The sequence below is a fragment of the Pelodiscus sinensis genome, chromosome 11 (genome assembly GCF_052426305.1).
Source record: "Pelodiscus sinensis isolate ZL-2025 chromosome 11, ASM5242630v1, whole genome shotgun sequence".
NCBI lineage: Eukaryota > Metazoa > Chordata > Testudines > Trionychidae > Pelodiscus > Pelodiscus sinensis.
In genome coordinates, this window is record NC_143062.1 from 12,155,793 (window position 1) to 12,176,416 (window position 20,624).

Genomic DNA, 20,624 nt, shown 5'->3' on the forward strand with positions numbered 1-20,624 from the left:
AGAAAAGGAGAAGGAAAAGTGATACTAACTGGAGGAATGGAGATGTTCCAAAATGCAAGGATTAAACGGTGTTTTTTAAAAGTGTTGCAGAGTTACTGTTGCCCTCTAGATCAGTGTTTCTTAAACTGTGTTCTGGGGAACACCAGTGTGCCGCAAGGCAGTGGGAGGTGTACTGCGGAGAACAACAGAGTTCAAAATGACCGTCTTTTTTTTTTTTTTTTTTCTCAATTACTTCCCCCCCTTCCCCTCCCCACCTTTTTATTTTCTCAACAAAAAGTCCTTGGTGTTCCTCATTTTAAAAAATTGTTTGGTATTCCTTGGTCTTAAAAAGTTTAAGAAACACTGCACTAGAACATGGGCAAATACTGTTTCGACTCATTCATGAATGGATTTTCCTGCAGTCTTTTCCTGAGGTAAAGGTTACAAGTGTGGTTTTTTTTTTTTCTTCAAGAATTCATTGGTAGCATCACTTGCCCATACGTTGGCTAAGAGGGTCCATGCAAAAGCATGGCTTTCATTAGAATAATTTTGGTGCATCTGTACGTACCCAATGTGGGTGTCTGGAACCCATGTGAACACTAAATTCACATGTTGATAATAAATGAAAAGGTGGCAGATTTGAAAACTTGGGAGGTATGGAAAAAGGATGCTACTGATGACCTGTTAAAGCTAATCTTTTATGGTTCCATTCTGGTATAGCTGGCTTCATACACAATCATTGTCATTTCACCCCATCACAACAAGCTTCTTTGACATTTAACCATATTGCAGCACAGACAGCTCATTTCAGTTCCCCTGTTGCAATCGTGAGTCAGTGAGTAGGCCTTTTTGCTATCTATATAGCGTGGGTTAGTGCAATTCTTATAATGTGCAATCTATGCTTTTCAGAGTTGGAATATTGTTTTCCTTTCTCGCTGTGGTTTCTGGTAGATGTATGAGGGAAAGTGATACGAGAGAGATGTTTTTATGTAGGCTCTTCCATTAAAAGATAAAATACTTCCATACTGTAGTCATTTGTCTAAAAAGCACTCAGCTAACATTAATCAAACCAATTACAGATCTTTTAGCATTTAATGCTATATACGGTATAGTCCACAAAATATATTATACTAGCAGACTAAGCCGGCATTGCTCTGGCCCTTCAGGGCGGGGCCTTCGGAATGTGGGGAGGAGGCAGGGCCATTTTTTCTCTCCTGATAGGCCTCTCCTCCCCCCCCCCCCCCCTCCAGCCTGCCTGGATCCTGTTCTCCCCCCCACACACACCAATATCCCCCCAGGGCCAACCCACCGGAGCCTCCCCCCTGCCTCCCATGTGGTCAGGGGTTTGGAGTGGGGGACTATTTACCCAGTGTGCTGGCAGGCAAGAAGATGGAGCCTCATCCCTCCTGGCCTCACTTCTGGTGGTGTGGCTGCCCCCAGTGGACACTCTGTATATAGCTCTCCCCTGTGGGCTCACTGCCCCCCATGGCCACATATGTTGCATCCCTTGGAACAGCAGCTCCTCCCTGTGCATGTTACAGAACACTGTCCCTTTCCCGGGGCCTGTGGTTGTTTTGGCACAACCAAACCCTGACCTTGCTTTAAGTTAAGAGAAGAAGAAGCTGCCTACCAAACAAATGGAATTCTTGAACAAATGGACTCACAGACAGATGCACGCTAAAATACAGCTATAGATCAGTTTGTATCAAAGAGGTTATGAAGAATATGTTGGAACATTGGAAAAGGAGAAATTAACAGTTAGAGGGAAAAGTGTGTATAATATAACATAAAATGCAGCTGCCTTCTGGGATGATGTGGTGCACTTGTTTAATAGTGCAGCGAAACAGAACACTGCAGGGCAAAAAAATGTCTTCGTTCATTTGAAACTACAGTGGGAATTTTGATTATTTGAGACAGAATTTGCCTGGGACACAGGAGCCAAGCACCTTACTCTTTCTGATTTGCATGAAAAATCATAAGGAGCAACTTAAGCAGCAGTAGAGCACCTGTGGAGATTCAGATACTGATTCAGAGGGAAGGGTGCCATCTACTGATTTGCCAACACTGTTGCTTATAGTGTCTACCTTTTCCTGTAAAGACTGTCTTATGTCAGTGCTAATGATGTCCGATCCTTCTTAACTTAAAATCCAATAGAATCACAGCTTATAATGGCATGGCTGCAGGCCAGGAAGAGATACATAAGTGGAAAAAAAGTCTGTTGTGATTTCTAAAGGACTACAGAAAATTGCTGTGGATCATTACAAAATAACACTGTAGAAAAGGAAACAGAAGTATTTGAAAAAAGTTGCAGTAAAACTATCCAGACTTTCAGCCTATTTATGAAAGGGATTGTGTTAATATTTTATGGCAGAGCAAACTACAGGTTGAACTTCTTTAAGCCACAATTCTCTGGTCCAGAAACATCTGTCACCCGGAATGATTTTAGTTGGCCAGATATCCACTTTTCAAGGTGTGGCCAAATTTCCCATGGTCCCATAAAGTTTGTTTACAGCCAACAGTCCTATCTCTCAGTGTCGTGTGCTGTTACTTAGCTCTAATTTACCCCTAAATGTCCTCTAACAGCCCACTAAACAGTGGAAGTGTTGGTGATGCTACTAAACAATACTGACCTCCCACGGTCCAGAAAATTCTCTTGTACAGAACCGGTCAGGTTCCGAGTGTGCCCAACTAGAGAGATTCAGCCTGTATAGGAAACATTGAGGAAGGAAAATTCTAGTGACACTATTTAATACTGTCCTGCTTTTGTGGATGTCTTGGAGGCCTGGTGGCAATGAGACCGAATTGTAGTGAAGTGATACTAGCTTACTTACTTGTAGGTAATGTGCGAGTACTTGGGCAAGTTGGTTATTTTACTCTTATTCCCATTCTAACAATACATTTTATACAGATACTGCAAACCCTGTCTTCTTTTTGAGACAAACCATATTACAGTACAGGTTGAACCTCTGTAAACCGGGACTCTCTGGTCCGGCAACATCTGTGGTCTGGGAGGACCATGGATGTTCCAGGACCAGAAAATCCCGGTAGAGGGGCTGGTCCCTAGGAGCCCTGTGGACTGGCAGGATTGTGGCAGGAGCCTAAATCGCCACAGCTGAGAAGCCAGATGTGCCCCAGTGGGGGCTGCCTGGTGGGGTTGGGAGCCCAGCGCGCCACAGCTGGCCTTCTCAGTGAGGCTGCTCAGTGCTTCCCAGCTGGGCTGTCCAGAAGGGCCGGAAGCCCGTCACACTGCCAAAGAGCTGCCTGGAGGGCTTGGGAGCAGCTCATCCCACCTGGCTGCTCGGTGGGGCAGGAGCCCTGAGTGCTGTGAGCTGGGTTGCCTGGCATGATGGCAGGGCCCGGCAAAACAGCAGGGCCCACAGCCGGTGTAGCACTGGGGCAGTAGCAGAGGGGGCCAGAAATAACCTCCTCTGGTCTGGAAAATCCCTCATCTGGGTCCGGTCAGGTTCCAAGAGTGCCGGATTAGGGAGGTCTAACCTGTACTAAAATGATCAGGAAGAGCTGCAGAACAAATGGAGATTGGACAAGCTTTTAAGTGGAGTTCTTATGTATGCAATTTATTTTTCTATTTATTTCTGTAACTGTATGTGTGTGTTATTCACATTTATCTCTTCTACAGTTTTCTCGTTGCAAGGGGGATGTGGTGGCATTCTTCCTGGAAAAAGGGTCATGTTTCTTCTTGGTCTCCAGAATCCTAGAGACTTCAGAGGGACATTTTCAATCGAGTCCCAAACTCAATCCATCCAAGTCTATCAAATTTTTAACTAGCTAATATTCAAGGCACGTTGCAGGCTTATTTTTTCAGCTTTGCCTGTCCAAGGCACTATTTTTTTTCCTTCATTTGAGTGCCATCATAAGTACAGGCAGTCCCCGGGTTACATGGAACCGACTTACATCGGATCTCTACTTACAAACGGGGTGAGGCAACCCCGCACTAGCTGCTTCCCCCCAGCAGACCAGGGAGATGCGAAGCTAGCGCCCGTCCCCCCACCTCCCCCAGCAGACCAGGAAGACGCGGAGCGGCTTTTCTCAGCAGACACATCAGCTTGAGAATAAAGGACTAAGGGAAGTGAGGTGTGGGAGAATAAAACTGAGCTCTGGAGAAATGTTTGGCTAGAGTTTCCCCTACAGTATGTACCAGTTCCGACTTACATACAAATTCAACTTAAGAACAAACCTACAGTCCCTATCTTGTACGTAACCCGGGGACTGCCTGTACGTTGTTTGTGGATGCAGTGTAGGCTCCTGGGCTGGGCAGGGAGCTCAAGGTGTTGGACCCTGCTGCTGCTATGCCACATATCTCTTAACCCTGTGTGGACACACTCACGAAGAGTCACTTCAGCTGGATGGTCTCCTGGGCTATGTCTAGACTGCAAGCCTCTTTCGAAAGAGGCTCTTTCGAAAGATACTTTCGAAAGAGCCTCTTTCGAAAGAGAGCGTCTAGACTGCACGTTGAACTTTCGAAAAAGCGGTTTGCTTTTTCGAAAGAAAGCATCCAGTGAGTCTGGATGCTCTCTTTCGAAGAAGCCCTATTTACATTGAAGAACGCCTTCTTTCGAAAGAGGAACTTTCGAAAGAAGGCGTTCTTCCTCGTGAAATGAGGTTTACCGCCATCGAAAGAAAAGCCGTGTTCTTTCGATTTAATTTCGAAAGAACGTGGCTTGAGTCTGGACGCAGGGGAAGTTTTTTCGGAAAAAGGCTACTTTTCCCGAAAAAACCCCTGAGTCTGGACACAGCCCTGGTGTTTTGGAAAGTATGTTTCAAAAGTGCCTTTTAATTCCAACATTTTAGAAGGCATCTGATCTGTTTTTAGCTCTTGTTGATTTGATGTCAGTTTTGTTCTCTCTTTCTTTTTATTTATTTATTGCTTTTAGTTCCTTCGTAGGGATGGGTGATGCCTCCTAACAGGGAAATGAAGGAGATTTCCAATTGCATTCACTATTAAAACAATTTGCACACAACCTCTCTGGTGTGGAATTGTTTCCGTTTTAAGGGGAAATAGGTGGGTTTTTTCTCCTCAACAAGATATTACAAATATCATAGAATACAAAGAAAGAGACAGAGATCAGCATCTGATATTTTAAATATTTGCCCTGAAATGCTTTCATGTTGTATTTATGTAAGTTTGGTGCCAGGACTTCCGAATTATATATTTGAATTTTGGCGGGAATCAGAGGTTTAATCAACCACCTGAGAAATATGTTCCTGTTTAAAATCAAAATCTGGAATTGTGTACTGTATCCTGAATATCAAGATATTCGGCCTAAAATATTGATTGAGAATGGAGTTAAAGGGGTGGGATAGACTTTCCTAAATATAACTTTATCAGAAACTCTGCACTAAGTTCAGTCTTCAACTCATGGAGCGCCCAGGAGTGCCTTTGTTCAAAATCATAGAATTATAGTATCCTAGGCCCAGAAGAGACTTCAGGAGGTCATCGAGTCCAGCCCCCTGCCCAAGGCAGGACCAACCACAACAAAATCATCTCAGCCAGGGCTTTGTCAAGTCGGCACTTAAAAACCTCTAAGGATGGAGATTCCAACACCTCCCTAGGGAACCCATTCCAGTGCTTCACCACCCTCCTAGTGAAATAGTTTTTCCTAATATCCAACCTAGACCTCCCCCACTGTAACTTGTGACTATTGCTCCTGGTTCTGCCATCTGTCACTACTGAGAACAGCCCCTCTCCGTCCTCTTTGGAACCTCCCTTCAGGAAGTTGAAGGCTGCTATCAAATCCCCCCTCACTCTTCTCTTCTGCAGACTAAATAAGCCCAAATCCCTCAGCCTTTCCTCGTAGGTCATGTGCTCCAGCCCACTAATAATTTTGGTTGCCCTCCACTGGCCCTCTCCAATGCATCCAAATCCTTTCTATAGTGGGGGATCCAGAACTGGATGCAATACTGCAGATGTGACCTCACCAGAGCCAAATAAAGGTGAATAATCACTTGATCTGCTGGAAATGCTCCTCCTAATGACCCCTAATATGCCATTAGCCTCCTTGGCTACAAGGGCACACTGTTGACTCATATGCAGCTTCTCATCCACTGTAATCCCCAGGTCCTTTTCTGCAGAACAGCTATTTAGCCAGTCGATCCCTAGCCTATAACAATGCTTGGGATTCTTCTGTCCCAAGTTCAGGGCTCTGCACTAGTGCTTGTTGAACCTCATGAGATTTCTTTTGGCCCAATCCTCTAATTTATCTAGGTCACTCTGGACCCTATCTCTGCCCTCCAGCATATCTACCTCTCCCCCTAGCTTAGTGTCATCCACAAACTTGCTGAGGGTGCAATCCATCCCCTCATTCCGGTCATTAATAAAGATTTTGAACAAAACCAGACTTGGAACTGATCCTTTGTGTATTCCACTTGAAACCAACTGCCATCCAGACGTCGAGCTGTTGATCACTACCCTCACAGTCTAGCTAGCCATCTTACAGTCCATTTATCCAATCCATAGTTCTATTCCTGACCATTTTCCCCTCTGCCAAGGGATTCAAAATGGATTCCTTCAGAATGTCTGACTGTTTGCCTCCTTAGCTCTTTGGCTTTTACTTGTCTTTTTTTAATGGTAAAGGTTGTACAGCAAATGTATCTTGCTGTATTTTCAAATCCTAGAGCTATTGGGCTCTGAGGGTACGTCTACACTACATGCCTCTGTCGGCAGAGGCATGTAGATTTGTTTATTCAGCAAAGGTAAATGAAGCCGCGATTTAAATGATCGCAGCTTCATTTACATTTACATGGCTGCCGCGCTGAGCTGACAAACAGCTGATCAGCTGTTTGTCGGCTGGCCGCTAGTCTGGACGTTCCCCCTGTTGACATCAAAGCCCTTTGTCGGCAGCCTCGGTAAACCTCATTCCACGAGGAATAACGGGGCTGCCGACAAAGGGCTTTGATGTCGACGGGGGAACGTCCAGACTAGCGGTGAGCCGACAAACAGCTGATCAGCTGTTTGTCGGCTCAGCGCGGCAGCCATGTAAATGTAAATGAAGCCGCGATCATTTAAATCGCGGCTTCATTTACCTTTGCCTACAACCCTAATCTACATGCCTCTGCCGACAGAGGCATATAGTGTAGACACAGCCTGAGTGTGCAAGGTAGGCATTCTGCCTAGTGCCTAGCTATGGACAGAGGCTGATGAAAATGTAGAGCTGACAATGGACAATTGGTGATGGAAGCATGTAGGAAGTAAATGTGATGTTTCTTGTTACTCCATTTACTATAATGAAGAAAAGAAAAATCTATAAAACAATGAATAGTCTTGCAGCACCTTAGAGACTAACAAAACATGTACTTGTTATCATGAGCTTTCATGGGCACAACCCAGTTCTTCTTCTGAAAGCTCATGATACCATCTACATGCTTTGTTAGTTTCTAATGTGCGCCAAGACTATTCATTGTTTCTTAAGTTTTTCCAGTTATGGACTAACTTGGCTACCCCTCTGAGGCTTTAGAAAAATGTACGGTTGATCCATGTATTTGTGTTTACTCCAGTGTTTTAAATAATTGAATTGTGAAGATGGGTTTAAAGAAATCAGCTCCTTACAGTACCTTTACTTTTGATTAGTCAAGGCACCAGAACAACTGGAAACTGGTACAGTTCATAACCAATGCAATATATGCCTGTTTCCAAAGAATAATGTTTTTTGACCTTCTGGTGAAGAGAGATCTAGGTCTCAATTATGGGGGACAATGAACTGTAGATATTGCTGAGTTCCATAGTGAGAAAGGGGGGGGATATCTGAAAACCACCCCAAATCTATACTTGTATAGAACAGGGCTATTTAACAAGTGGCCCATGCATGTTCAGTACAAGTCAAGCAGCAAATTGTGCAGGATTGGCCCCAGCTGTTCCCCCCTTCACCAACCCACACACGCACATAATCACCTCTTTCCAGGGTCTCCTAAAGCACTGGAAAAATCTAGGGCTTTTTTGACAGATAGCTTAGCAATTAGATGACAGAAACTCTGCATTTAATTCCTTTATAAAAAAAGAGAAAATTAAATAAATATTAGACCCACTCAGCTCTATACTAACATATTCTGACATCTTGTAGCAATTTACGGGACATTGGTAGCCTTAAAATTTTATTATATATTCTTACTTTGTTACTAACTCTGCAGAGAAAGAGACTGTGAGGACTCCTGGTCTCTACCTCAGCTCTGAAGAGTAGGGCCTAGTGTGTTACAGCAGGGCTCTATATAAGAACATCAGAATTACCATACTGGGGTCAGACTGGGTCCATCTAGCCCAGTGTCTTGTCTTCCAACAGTGACCAATGCCAGGCGCTTCAGAAGGCGTGAACGGAAGAAGCAAGCGATACATCCCCTGTTGCCCATTCCCACCTTCTGGCAAACAGAGGCTAGGGACACCATCCCTGCCCATTTCCGGCGAATAGCCATTGATAGACCTATCTTTTGTTCTTATTGGAATCCTGATACGGTTTGGGCCTTTTCACCATCTCCTGGAAAAGAGTTCTAGAGGCTGTGAAGAAATAATTCGTTTTGTTTTAAATCTGTTGCCTATAAATTTCATTGGGTGAGCATCTTGTGTTATGTTAGTGAAGTAATAAATAACATTTCCTTATTCAGCTTTTCCAGACCATTCATGATTTTATAGACCTCTCACATATCTGTGCGCACCTTAGTCATTTCATTTCAAGCTGAAAAGTTCCTGTTTTGTTAATCTCGCCTCATAGGGTAGCTGTTCCTTACCTCTAATAATTTCTGTTGCCCTTTCTGTACCTTTTCCAAATCCACTATATCTATTTTTTTAGATGGGGTGACCAGATCTGCATGCAGTATTCAAGATGTGGGAATACCATGACTTATATAGAGGCAATATGATATTTTCTGTTTCATTATCCTTTCCTAATGATTCTCAAAATTATTTTAGCTTTTTAGACTGCCACTGCACATTGAGTAGATGGTCTCAGGGAACTAACCACAAAGATCCAAAGTGGTAACAGCTAATTTAGACCCCATCACTTTTGTATTTAATGTTGGCATTACATTTTCCCATGTGCATTACTCTGCATTTATTAACACTGAATTCTACCTGCCTGTATCTTGCCTGGTGATCATTTTGAAATCTACCCTAGTCCCCCATAAATGGTACCCTTGGTTCTTGGTTTGTCTCCTGTCTGATTTGTGGATACGTGAGGTCTACACTTCTTACAACGAGAACATTGCTTCAAAACTGAACTGCAGAGAGCTGAATCCAGCCAGGAGAAGCTCGTGCAGTGGGAGCAGGTGGGGGATGGGTTCTATCAGACAGGAATGAACCACAGAGCTGGAACAGGTGGCAGACCAAGTATGGCTATTCTGATGCTGAGCACAGACCCATCTCCTAATTGGCTTTTTTTGGCTGATGGCTATTCCTGTCAATACCCATCCTATTTGTGGTCCTGAGGTTGAGTAAACCAAACCTGAAACTGCAGGGGATTAACATGTAATATTGATCTGTAAAATGTAGAAAATGTCATTTGGGAAATATTTTTCAGGACAGTTTGGGGTTGAATTTTAATTAATTAAAAACAAGTCCCATTTTGAATTGTTAAAATACAGAGTTGCATTTAGGTCCTGTCAAACTAGACATTTTAATCTTTCCATGCTGGTGTTTTTACTGCTTGTCAAGTTGCATTGGCTTGCACAGTCTCTAATAAAATAAACAATGAGCAAACTCCATGGGCTGCAGAAAGATCTTTTTAATATCTGGAATTATGCTTTACGTTATTAGGCAGAATTTCATTCTGCATCTGCTTCAAACATGGTTATAACAACAGTGGGAAACTATCATAGTTCTAAATTGTTTCTATCTACCAGTTAGTCCTGTGCTTTCAAAACGAAGAGAGACTTCATTAGACCCCAAAGTGTGGTAAATTACTTTTCCCTCAAAGCAAAACAAATACCTTATTAAAGAACTCTGTGTTGAACTCTGGCAAATTCAGTTTTCATCCACACCATCCTGTAATAGAAAAATTCTGTTTACAAGGTATTTTCTACCTTGTTCCTATCAGATCTTTTACATCTCCAACCTAAGATGCTGCCTTAGATTTGCCTCCCACTCAGGAAGTCTAATATCATTAGCTCACAGACATTTACCCTCCTCCCTCCCCCCCATCTCCCTTCTGTTCTGAAGTTTGATCTGTCCCTTTCATATGTGTTCATTTTTTTTAAATTGTATCCTTTGGTATATATGGTTGTGATAATTTTCTTCCACTATTTGATCTGAGGAAGTGGGTCTGGCCCACGAAAGCTCATCACTTAGTAAACCATCTTGTTAGTCTTTAAAGTGCTACATAGTCCCGTTTTTTGTTTCAGCTACACCAGACTAACACGGCTACATTTCTATCAGGAAGTCAGTACTTTCAGGACTAAAATCTTATCTTCCACACACTTGCATTCAGGCAATTTTAAAATAGCTAAATTTGATTATTAGACTAATCACGTGTCATTGGCTGCTCATTCAAATTTGAGTTAATACTTAAACAACTTGGACATTTTATTGCTTGCTTGTGATTTGTGTATGAAAGTAACTTCACTCATCCATAACTTCTTTACTGTTCTCACCCTCATGGAGGATGGGTGTGTGGTTTTTTTTGTTTTTTATTTTTGGAAAAGGGCTTTTGACTCTTAGCAGTTCTGAGGTGTTTCACATTAATAATCTGCACAGGAAGCCATATTTTGGATGGCTTTCATTATATGTTGGATCTGCAAAACATAGAAGCTGGGGGCATTTCCAGTGCTTCTGGTTAGATTGGAAAGAGTATGGCAAGAATATCTTTGGAGCTAAAAATTGTCTGTTACATATGACATACCTAGCAGAATGAGTTAGAGGCAGTCAGTGCTACTGTAATACAAATAATGAATAACAGAACTCTTTAATACGGTGTTGCTTTTGTTACTAGTCTAGGCCTGAATGAGGAAAAGCAGGCATACACAAACGAAAATAATGTGGAATTAGAGAGAAATATGAACAGTATTTTTTTTTCAGATTCAGAAGGGTTTGGGTTATGTTTCCGGTATATTTTGTTTGGTCAAGAATTTTCTAGACCAATTTCCTTTACCGTTATTTCATATCTTCTGGATTTTTTAAAAATTACATTACATTTTTAAAGAGTCCCCAATTCCTAAGAATAAACTGAAAATTGCAAAGTAATCTGAAGAACTCTATGGGCCCTGGCAATCAAGTCTTACAAATTGTGGTGTTAAATTTCTTATCTCTTTCCTTCATTTTAGTATTCTGCCATGTGTAAAATTATTATGGATGTACATTTTTGAAAATATATGACCAGTATCTGTATGGGGTGAGACCTTACTTTTCAGCTCTCTGTTGTTTTCATGCAGTGGTGGTTGTTCCAGCTTCTCTGTTCTTAAAACATAATAATAATTTAAAAAAAAACTCCTCAAGGATACAGTGCGTTTGTGTGAGTATTTAGCAGCTCTTATTCTTATATCTGCAGTTGTGAAAATCTTTTATTCTTTCTTTCTAATAGTTACTCCATGTGGCATTTTATCAAAACTATTTTTGGAAACCTTCATATTTCTGATTGAGAGTGCAGGATCCCTTTATAGGTGCAAATGAATCCAATAATTGCAGCAAATAAATACTTGTCTATAGGAGGCAGTCATACCTTTCTTATTTTACTCTGCGTCGGCATCCTTGCCCTCCTTCAGCATACAATTCTTTTTTAGTTTCACATTTAAGGTAAATCAGAACTGTTATTTATTATTATAGCCACAGTTCCTGTGAGCTATTAGGATCCAGTCCAATGTAAATAGATAATCCAAGTGTATGTGAGACTCAGCTGTAAATATCATGTCCTGGAAAATCTCATGCCATTGTGATATTTTGTTTTAATGGAAAAGCTTATGCAAAATGCTGGACTTCTAATTGACTAGACAGAGTAAGGCAGAATCAGAAGAGAAAATTACCTTCTCTCACCCTAAACCTGTCATTGGGTTAAAGTTAACAGAAGTTGGCTGTTGACTTCAAAATGATAGAGGACTAAGACACCAACTCTACCCATCCTGGCTAATAGCCACCGATGGACATAACATCCGTGAATGTATCTAGTTCTTTTTTGAACCCTGTTAAAGTCCTGGCCCTCACGCCATCGACATCACAACACCCTGGTACAGTAACTCTTAGCTTCAGTGTCTGTCTTTGCCTGTATTAATATCGGCCTGTGTTGCTGTGCAAGAGATTGATACAATCTTGGGTCAGTCTGTAGCTCACTCTTTGACAAGACTGAAGGAATTTCCAAAGGGGAATTAGGAAGTGAATATATATATAGGGCTTGGTTGTGCTGTGTACAGGGGAAGTGGTGGGAATGGGTCTGTTTTCCACAACATGGATCATGCATGGTGCTGGCCAGGCTACCTTCTACTGGTAAGGTCCCCTTCCCCCACAACAGCTACAAGGCCTGGGCATTGTCACCCATCCTGCTACAGGGGGGCTGCACTCTCCCCCTCCCCCACTGCTCCACATGGGCATGTGGTGTCCATCCCCGCTGCCCCCTGCTGTGAGGCTCCTACGGGCAATTCTCTCCCCTTCCCCCACCCCCACACTTTACCCAGAGAATGGAGATTCCCTTCACCCTCTCTCCCCTCCCCTCCCCCGCGCTGCTCCTTTTGGGGTCTGGGGATCCCCCACCCCATGTGCTTATGGGACCTGGGTGTGCCCTTACACAGCTGAGCAATGCTGGGTAATTCTGCAAGTAGGGATAAAAAAGGGAAAGCATGTGTGAAACTCTGTGTGTATTAAAAGCCCCCACACGTGTAGTTACTCTATATGTGCCATTGTCTGCTTTAATCTAATTTTTTCAGCTATTTAGTGATTTTAATATTAATGGGATTCATTCGTTATCATCAGTTGACGTAAGCAATCTTCCTGACTTTTATTCTCCACTAAGGTAAAGTTTTAAGGGCTGGTTCCAGGCTATGCTGCATACCTACAATAACTCCCATTGACGTATCAGGAAACTATAATTCTTAGTACCTCTGAAAATCAAACTCTCGGAGAAGAAAGTAGCATCTAAATGTGCTGAAATCCTATTAAGTTTAACTATAGTTTCTTTAAATAATGAGTCTTTTTTTACACTTACAGTGATGTTCATTCTTTGAGCTGGAATGAATTTTTTTCTTTTGAGTAATAAATACTTAAGTCAGAGGCTCTAATGGAAAAGCTGGCTGACACAATGAAGTACAGTATTCCTAAGTCTGTTTGGGAAAGCAAACTTAAAAATGGAGAAGGAGAAAAATCTAAAGAGTAAAATAAATCTAGGGAACCATTTCATGGCAGCTAAGTTTTAGGGAAATTACACAGCCTGTCCTGGGTCTTCAAAAATATACTGTGCTTGAAAAAGTTGAACTAATATTTTCAAATGAAAAGTTCTTCAGAAAGTTTTGCAAAATCCCTGAAACTGTACAAAGGTCCCCTGCATCACTAATCTTTTATGTGCAGACACATTAGCCTTCACCTCCAGTACTTCACCAGAAATGGGGAAATTAAACACTTAAATTTGCTGTAGCAAATTACTCTACAGAAGAATCTAGTTTAATTGGAAATAAAAGATTAAATGTGTAAGAGAAGCCCATATTTTTAAAATAATCCTACATTTCAAAAAATTGAAATGTGAGTTTTAGGGATGTATTCTTCAATTTTTCGTATTTTGGGACTGATCCTATAGACCCTTTCCCCTGTCAATATGAATGATTGTGAGGATAGAGACTATGCCTGTTTGTGATTCACTTCACTATTTCTTTCCTGTACCTGCAAAAAAAAAAACCCTGTCCTTCATTCACATTTTCACATCCTGCTGTGAAACCCAGTAGCAGTTATTTTTTCTATTGGGTCCTGGGCTTTGGAAGTCCTGCACATAACCTGTTAGTGGCTGAGGCCCAGGTTAAAGGACACGTTCACAAATGGGACCTGCAATGGAATGGTAGGGCCAGTTCTGTTCTATATAGGTTTTTCTATTCTGCTTCTCACTAATGTATGTGAGCCTCTTCCAGTTGTGCATTAAGTAGTGTGTATGTGCATGTGTCTTTAATCTTTTCTGCAGAGCAAGAGGCATGTGCAGTGCCATGGCTTGTTTTGTTAGGTTTTTTTATTATTATTATTAAATAAATGTACCTGTTGCTAGGTGTTTCTATTAGAGCAATCAGTGTCAAAGAAATATGCTTGTCCTTGAAGTGGAAAGGGCGGTTTGTGATGGCCCCAAATCTCTGGAGCTGTTTGTTTGTTCCACTTTTTTGGGCACCCACAGAGAAAGTTCTGGCACCCCCACAGACAAGCTTTATTTTTATTGTTGCAAGTCCCATTGTGCCAGAGAAGGAAAGTGTTCAGCCATGATCTCTGTCCCACTGCTTTAGATGATCTTTTACCGATCTCCGGCCCATGCCATGGAGTGCTTTGAAGACTGGGTTTGAGACTTTAAACTTGATTTGAACTTCCATGGGAAGCAAATCTAATGCAAGCCATCCTTGGTGCACCCCCTGAGACCTGCTCACAGCCTCCCAAGGGCCCCAGATCTCTGATTGAGACCTACTAGATAGGAAATTCTGTCCCATGTTGGCATATGATGTTCTGCCCTCAATTACTGAAGCCTTTATCACCTCTCAGCTGGATTACAGCACTTGCAATATAACTGGGAAGGTAGGTAATGGTAGGTCACCTAAAACTCCAGCTGTTGCAAAATGCTGCAATGCATCTGCTTGCCAGTATTAGCTACCGTGAGCACATCAAAACTGTTCTGCTCCCTGCACGGGTTTCTGACAGAGTATTGACTCAGGATCCAGGTCACGTTCCTTATGCTCAGTGCACTCCATGCCCTGGTCCAAGGGTATCGAAAGGATAGCTCTGGGTTGGAAATTTGTTGGCAGCTTTTCTATGCATGGAACTCTCTGCAATAAGGGTAAAACTCATCTGTGCAGGAGACGGCTTGCTCAGAGCCTTTGGAAAGAACTCCTTTGGGAAATAATGATGATCACAGACCTCACCATCTTCCCCTGTGAGTGCACAGTGCATACTGTAATGTTGCCTTCTCTAACAAACCTGTAACAATGTGTGTGCATAAACAAAATTCCCAAACAAAACCCTCCACTGGGGAGACGATGTGAAATGGAAGACGTGGGAGAGACTATTCACATTGTTTAAAGGTACTACTACTAGAATGATGAATGCATGTTAAAGAAAAAACTATTTGGGGAGCCACGAGGACCTTAACCAAGTTTCACTTCTGGGGTGGGTATGGTGGGAGGGTACTTCAGGCTGCTCTCTGAAGTTATCCCCAGAGAGCAGGATTTTAAAAAGCCAATCGTGTGAAGAGGGACCGTTTTAAAAGCAGTTGTCCTTTTTTAATTATTAATCTTGTTAGTGTCTTAAAAATGTTTCTAGATGGTTATTTCTTTATAATTTACAGACATTTTACATAGAGTGGGAAACAAAGCAATAATAAAACAGCTCTGAAGACAGTAAGTGCCAAAGGGGCTTTGCTTCTGATTTTTGTGCTGCCTTGCAAGCACACCACCAGTTAACAGCCAAGGAAAGGGCATTCTTTGCTGTTGGGAGAAAACAGCTTTTTTATGCAACCTCATACATTCCAGACAGCATGGAAAAGATCGTCACCCTTTTAGTGCGTGCAGCTCTACGTCCATGTTGCGAAATGCAGAAATGCAGGTGCCTCTCTGGGGGCTGCTAAGAAATAAGAAATATGAACACCAGAAGCTTTTCTTAAACATTGTGTCTGTCAGTGAACGAATATTGTTTCCGCTATTTGGACCCATTGGTTCTCTAGGCCAGTGTGGTACGAGTGCCCTTAAGGGTACTTGAGAGAAGTCTGGGGGATACGTCAACACAACTGAAATTTGGAGAAAACTGAATTTTTGTTTAAAGTTTTACAATGCTTTATTATTTTTGTACTTTTTACACCCCAAAATTTCATAGTCTGCTGGCCACGATGAAGTTGTTTAAACAAATATGTTGCAATGTGTGATGGAGTCCCCGCTCAGCCCTGTGGTCTGGGACACCTTCTGGTCCACAAATCAGCCCGAGGGACTTCTGGAGCCATCACCCCTGTCTTTGTCAGTTCCCAACACCTTCTATTTACAGAGTTTACAATCAAGTCAGCCAGCTCCTCTGTCTACCTGGGAGCACACTCAGCCACACCCTGGCTTCTTGCTCCTCCTTGCCCCCTTCCTTATATAGCCCTCTCCCAGTGAGGCCCACAACTGTTTCTAATAGCCCTTCAGGCCTGGGCTTACTCAGCTGTGGCCATCAGCCTCTTCAGCCAGGATACAGTGGCAGAGCTCTGGCTTAGCCAGCACTCTGTCACACAATGGTAGAAAACAAAATGGTGGGTCTGACAACAGTAGGTACTGGGGGTACTTAAACTCTTTTTTAAAGGGGTACTTAAAAAAAAAGGTTGAGAAACACTGCTCTAGACCACAGAGCTCTGGTTTTCTGGCTTGTTGTCATTGTTTCCTGTGAATAGTGTATCTCACAGCTTTGATGTTACTTTGATGCAGAAGAGATGCAACTGTGTCTTTGTTTTTGGATCACTATAGACATGGGCTACTATTTTACAAGAAGAAATAATTGCCTCAGTAGTAACAAAGGCACTTGAACAAGTCTGCAGCGCTGACTTGAGTGCTGCTGTTTATGAGCTCCAGATAGCTGTGAAAGATTTTGGGGAGTGAGAGAAGATAAAAAATGAACCCTTTGTCTTTCACCCCACCAGCTGCTGTTGGTTGAGACACTTTTCTGCACTAGCTGAACTTTGTAACAAGGAACCTAGCAATATTTTGGGGGTTTGAATGTTTGAGACTGAACCGATTTATTTTTATTTTCCTATGAGGATTTTCAAACACACACAAACAGTCCTCATTAGTGAGCAGATTTTTGGCAACCTCCTTAAGTTTAATAATTCAAAAATGATTGTATGGATTGCTTTCCAGTTTAATTCACTAAGAACTTCCAACTTCTAAAACTAACCTGAAGCTGCTGTAGAATTTTCAGAATATCTGCCAGAGCACTGCAGAATTCATAGACGTGGCTGTACAGCATGTGAGTTGTTGCTTTTGGCTCTCCTTTTGCAGTGAAAAGTGGTACTGGTCCCCGTTTGGCTCTGTAGTCTGTAGCATGGCAGTTTCTGTGCAATTTTCTCTAGAGTGATGTTGGGAAAGATTTCCCCCCTTAGTTTTAGATAAGAGAAACATGAAGCTTTTAACTATTTGGACTATTGAACTTGTAACTTGCATTGGTCCTGTTTTTAGGGGCTTACATCTCCATTTCCCCACTATTAGGTATGATTGAAATTAAGGGCTTTAAGGAAAGCCATTTGGCTGTCATATTTCATAAAGGTAACAAATTTCTCATGAGATGAATGTGATCCTCTTTTTTTATTTCAGAGCTGGGCTTTTTGCAACACCTTTTGACTTCTTGTGAAATCCTGTAAAAGCCTGAGTCAGCATTTGTGATCCATTGTGAAGCTGGGATTGGCAGGATCTCCGTTCCTGAGAACACTAGGAGTGAGTTGTGTGTATTGGCTAGATGTGCATGTGGTGGTGTTTTTTTAAAATGTGACTGAACTTCAGATGACTGGTTATTCTTTAGGGGTTTGGAGGAATTTTTGCTGATTAGAATGAATCTCTGTAGCTATGTCTTCACTGCCAAAAAAGGTCGGTATTTTTACAGCAAGATAGTTAAGGCACATCAGATATCTTACTGTAGAATCTGAATTGATTTCACAGCAAGATAGCTAACACATATTCCTTACCTTGCAGTAAACACTCATGCTTTGTGGCACTGAAGACATAGCCTGTGTACATTAGGAAAACTGAGTTGCTTTTTTGTTGTTGTTGTTGTGGGAGCAAGTTAACTTCCAGAGTAATTCATTTTATTGGTAATAAAAAAGCAGAGGTAGTTGTGATTGGTCCTGCCTTGGGCAGGGGGCTGGACTTGACGACCTGAGGTTTTTCCAGCTCTATGATTCTATTATTCTTTTCTTGCCTGCAGCCTTGAACTGACCTAGCTCTTCCCAGCACAATCAGAGTGTGGGGGACTCTTGCTGTCCCCATGTGTATGTTTTTAGCAAGCTGGTTACATGTAGGTAAATGTTTGAACTCACCAGTGAAGCTGTCATGAGGGGAAAAAACCCACAGGCTGTGTCTAGATTGCACCCCTTTTCCATAAAAGGAATGCAAATTAGACACAGCGCAATTGCAAATGAAGCGGGGATTTAAATCTTCCCCACTTCATTTGCATAAACATGGCTGCTGCTTTTTTCCGGCTCGGGGCTTTGCTGGCAAAAAGCGCCAGTCTAGACGGGGATCTTTTGGAAAATAAACCTTTTCCAAAAGATCCCTTATTCCTGATTTTAAGAGAAATAAGGGATCTTTCAGAAAAAGCTTTATTTTCCGAAAGATCCCCGTCTAGACTGGTGCTTTTTGTCGGCAAAGCCCCGAGCCAGAAAAAAGCGGCAGCCATGTTTATGCAAATGAAGCGGGGAAGATTTAAATCCCCGCTTCATTTGCAATTGTGCTGTGTCTAATTTGCATCCCTTTTACAGAAAAGGGGTGCAATCTAGACACAGCCACAGTGTTTCGGAAGATGTAACTACATCTGGAGCTTGAAAGGCCAGTTTTGTACCTGACTATCAGGAAGGGGAAAGATCGCACTGGTTCATTTAGCAAACACATACTACATCAATATCTTTACATTGTACATATGAAAGTAGTTCTCTGAAAGTTCATGCAATGGGACTTAATGTTCACTTTAGGGACTCATACTAGTTTGAACAAGACACATGAGCAAATGCAGGGCAAATTTTCATCCAGTCTTGCCAATGAATCCCTCTGTCCAGAGGTGAAAATCCACAGCATTTGGTTCCTAGTTACCCTCGTGTACTGCATGTTACTTGCTATCAGTGGGCTTGTGTTGATAGATTTGGGTAGTCCTTTAAGAATCCTAGTCTTAGTGAACAAAGAGCCTTTCTAGCAATAGAATGTGTTTCTCATTATAGGTTTTGATTAGCATTATATTTACATTGCATTTGGTGGTGAGAGCTATGGCTGGGGAATGTTTCTTTGATAAAGCAGGGTTTTTTTCCCATGAGGAGGTCATTTGAATCCCTAATCCGGTCAAATGGAGCTTCAGCTCCATCAGCTTAAGGTTCTGTGGGGGAGAGTTGCCTTATTAGAGACCAGATGACATAGTGTGTAAATTAGCATTATATAGGGCTGCTTCTCAGTTGTCCAATGGAATAAAGTGTCACCAGGTAATTGCAAAGCTGATTAAATCATAGCCTTTCAGCTTTTTCTTGTTGTGGAGAGGAACAGGCCATTGATCAAAATTAACATAGACTATTTTATTTTAGAGATTTGTAAAATATTCCTGTTTCTTGTTGTTGTTGTTGGGCGCATTCCATTTATAGTAGCTGTATGGCACACAAAAAGAGAGTACTAACAAATATATCCCTTGCAATGCACTGATTTGTCTCAAATGTCACAATCCTTTGTCTAAATCACAAAGCCTCAAGGGGTTGGTGAGAAATTTTTGCTGTCACTCAACAGTGATGCTTCTGAGTAATTTAAATAACTATGCTGATAAGCTCTGAAGAGAACCTAATCATAGAATGATGCTAGTCATGTGATGTGGAGACTCTGAAGTTGGATCGGTCAAATTGTCTTGGCTCCATGAAGGATTTTGAATAGTTCTCCATGCTCTTCTCCCAGAAAGAAGAGCAAAACTATGTTCCACTGGAAAAGAGAGATAGAAATGTAGCCGTGTTAGTCTGGTGTAGCTGAAACAAAATACAGGACTACGTAGCACTTTAAAGACTAACAAGATGGTTTATTGGATGATGAGCTTTTGTGGGCCAGACCCACTTCCTCAGATCAAATATTTGATCAATCACTATTTGATCTGAGGAAGTGGGTCTGGCCCACGAAAGCACATCATCTAATAAACCATCTTGTTAGTCTTTAAAGTGCTACATAGTCCTGTATTTTGGAAAAGAGAGGTTAGCTAGCTTGGAGAGGTGAGGAAGGGCAAAGGTAGATCTAATAAATTATTGAAAATGGTGGTGGAAAGTCTGGGACACACCTGTGCTACCTGCTTGCAAAAACAGTTAATCTAGGGCAAGTCTGGCATCCTACAGTGACTTAAGAAAATTAACGGAGTCACTATGTGTGGTTGAAGCCTTGTTTCCTTGTTAGAAGGTGATTGATTAAATATCAAAATACTAGTGTTAAAATAACAAAATGAGAAGGCTGGTGTTCATTGTACATCCCAGAAGCTTGTAAACAATGAATTTGGTTATAAACTGTCATTAGGAAATCCTGGTTCATGTGGGCTAATTCCAGGATGCTACCCTGGCAAATGCAGAGTCAGGTTTCCTGTGCATCTCCCTTACTTAGCTCTGTCGTGGATTAGAACACAGACCCGTTGATTGTCTCATCTGCGGTTTCTAAAACTATTTACAGTAAAAAGCAGGTTGATCTCATTTTTAATTCCTGTGCCATCATCCTTTTACTTTCCCCCACTATTTATCTTAGCCCTTCACCTTCTTGTATCAGAGCATATCTCCTTTTTATTCTCTTCATTACTTCCCGGTTTCTGT

The 20,624-nt window shown here is 41.9% G+C and overlaps 1 protein-coding gene across 5 annotated transcripts in view; it reads left to right on the top strand.

Annotated features, from left to right (window-relative positions):
- The window catches only part of PRKCD (protein kinase C delta), a 127,966-nt gene that overhangs the window by 40,718 nt on the left and 66,624 nt on the right, over nt 1–20,624 (top strand). For 3 of the 5 annotated variants that reach the window (XM_075939350.2, XM_075939349.2, XM_075939353.2), the window contains exon 2: nt 17,413–17,532. The exons of the other annotated variants lie outside the window; for them this stretch is intronic. The gene's annotated coding sequence lies outside the window, so the exon portion shown is untranslated. The remainder of the gene's footprint in view (nt 1–17,412; nt 17,533–20,624) is intronic. 5 annotated transcript variants of the gene reach the window in all.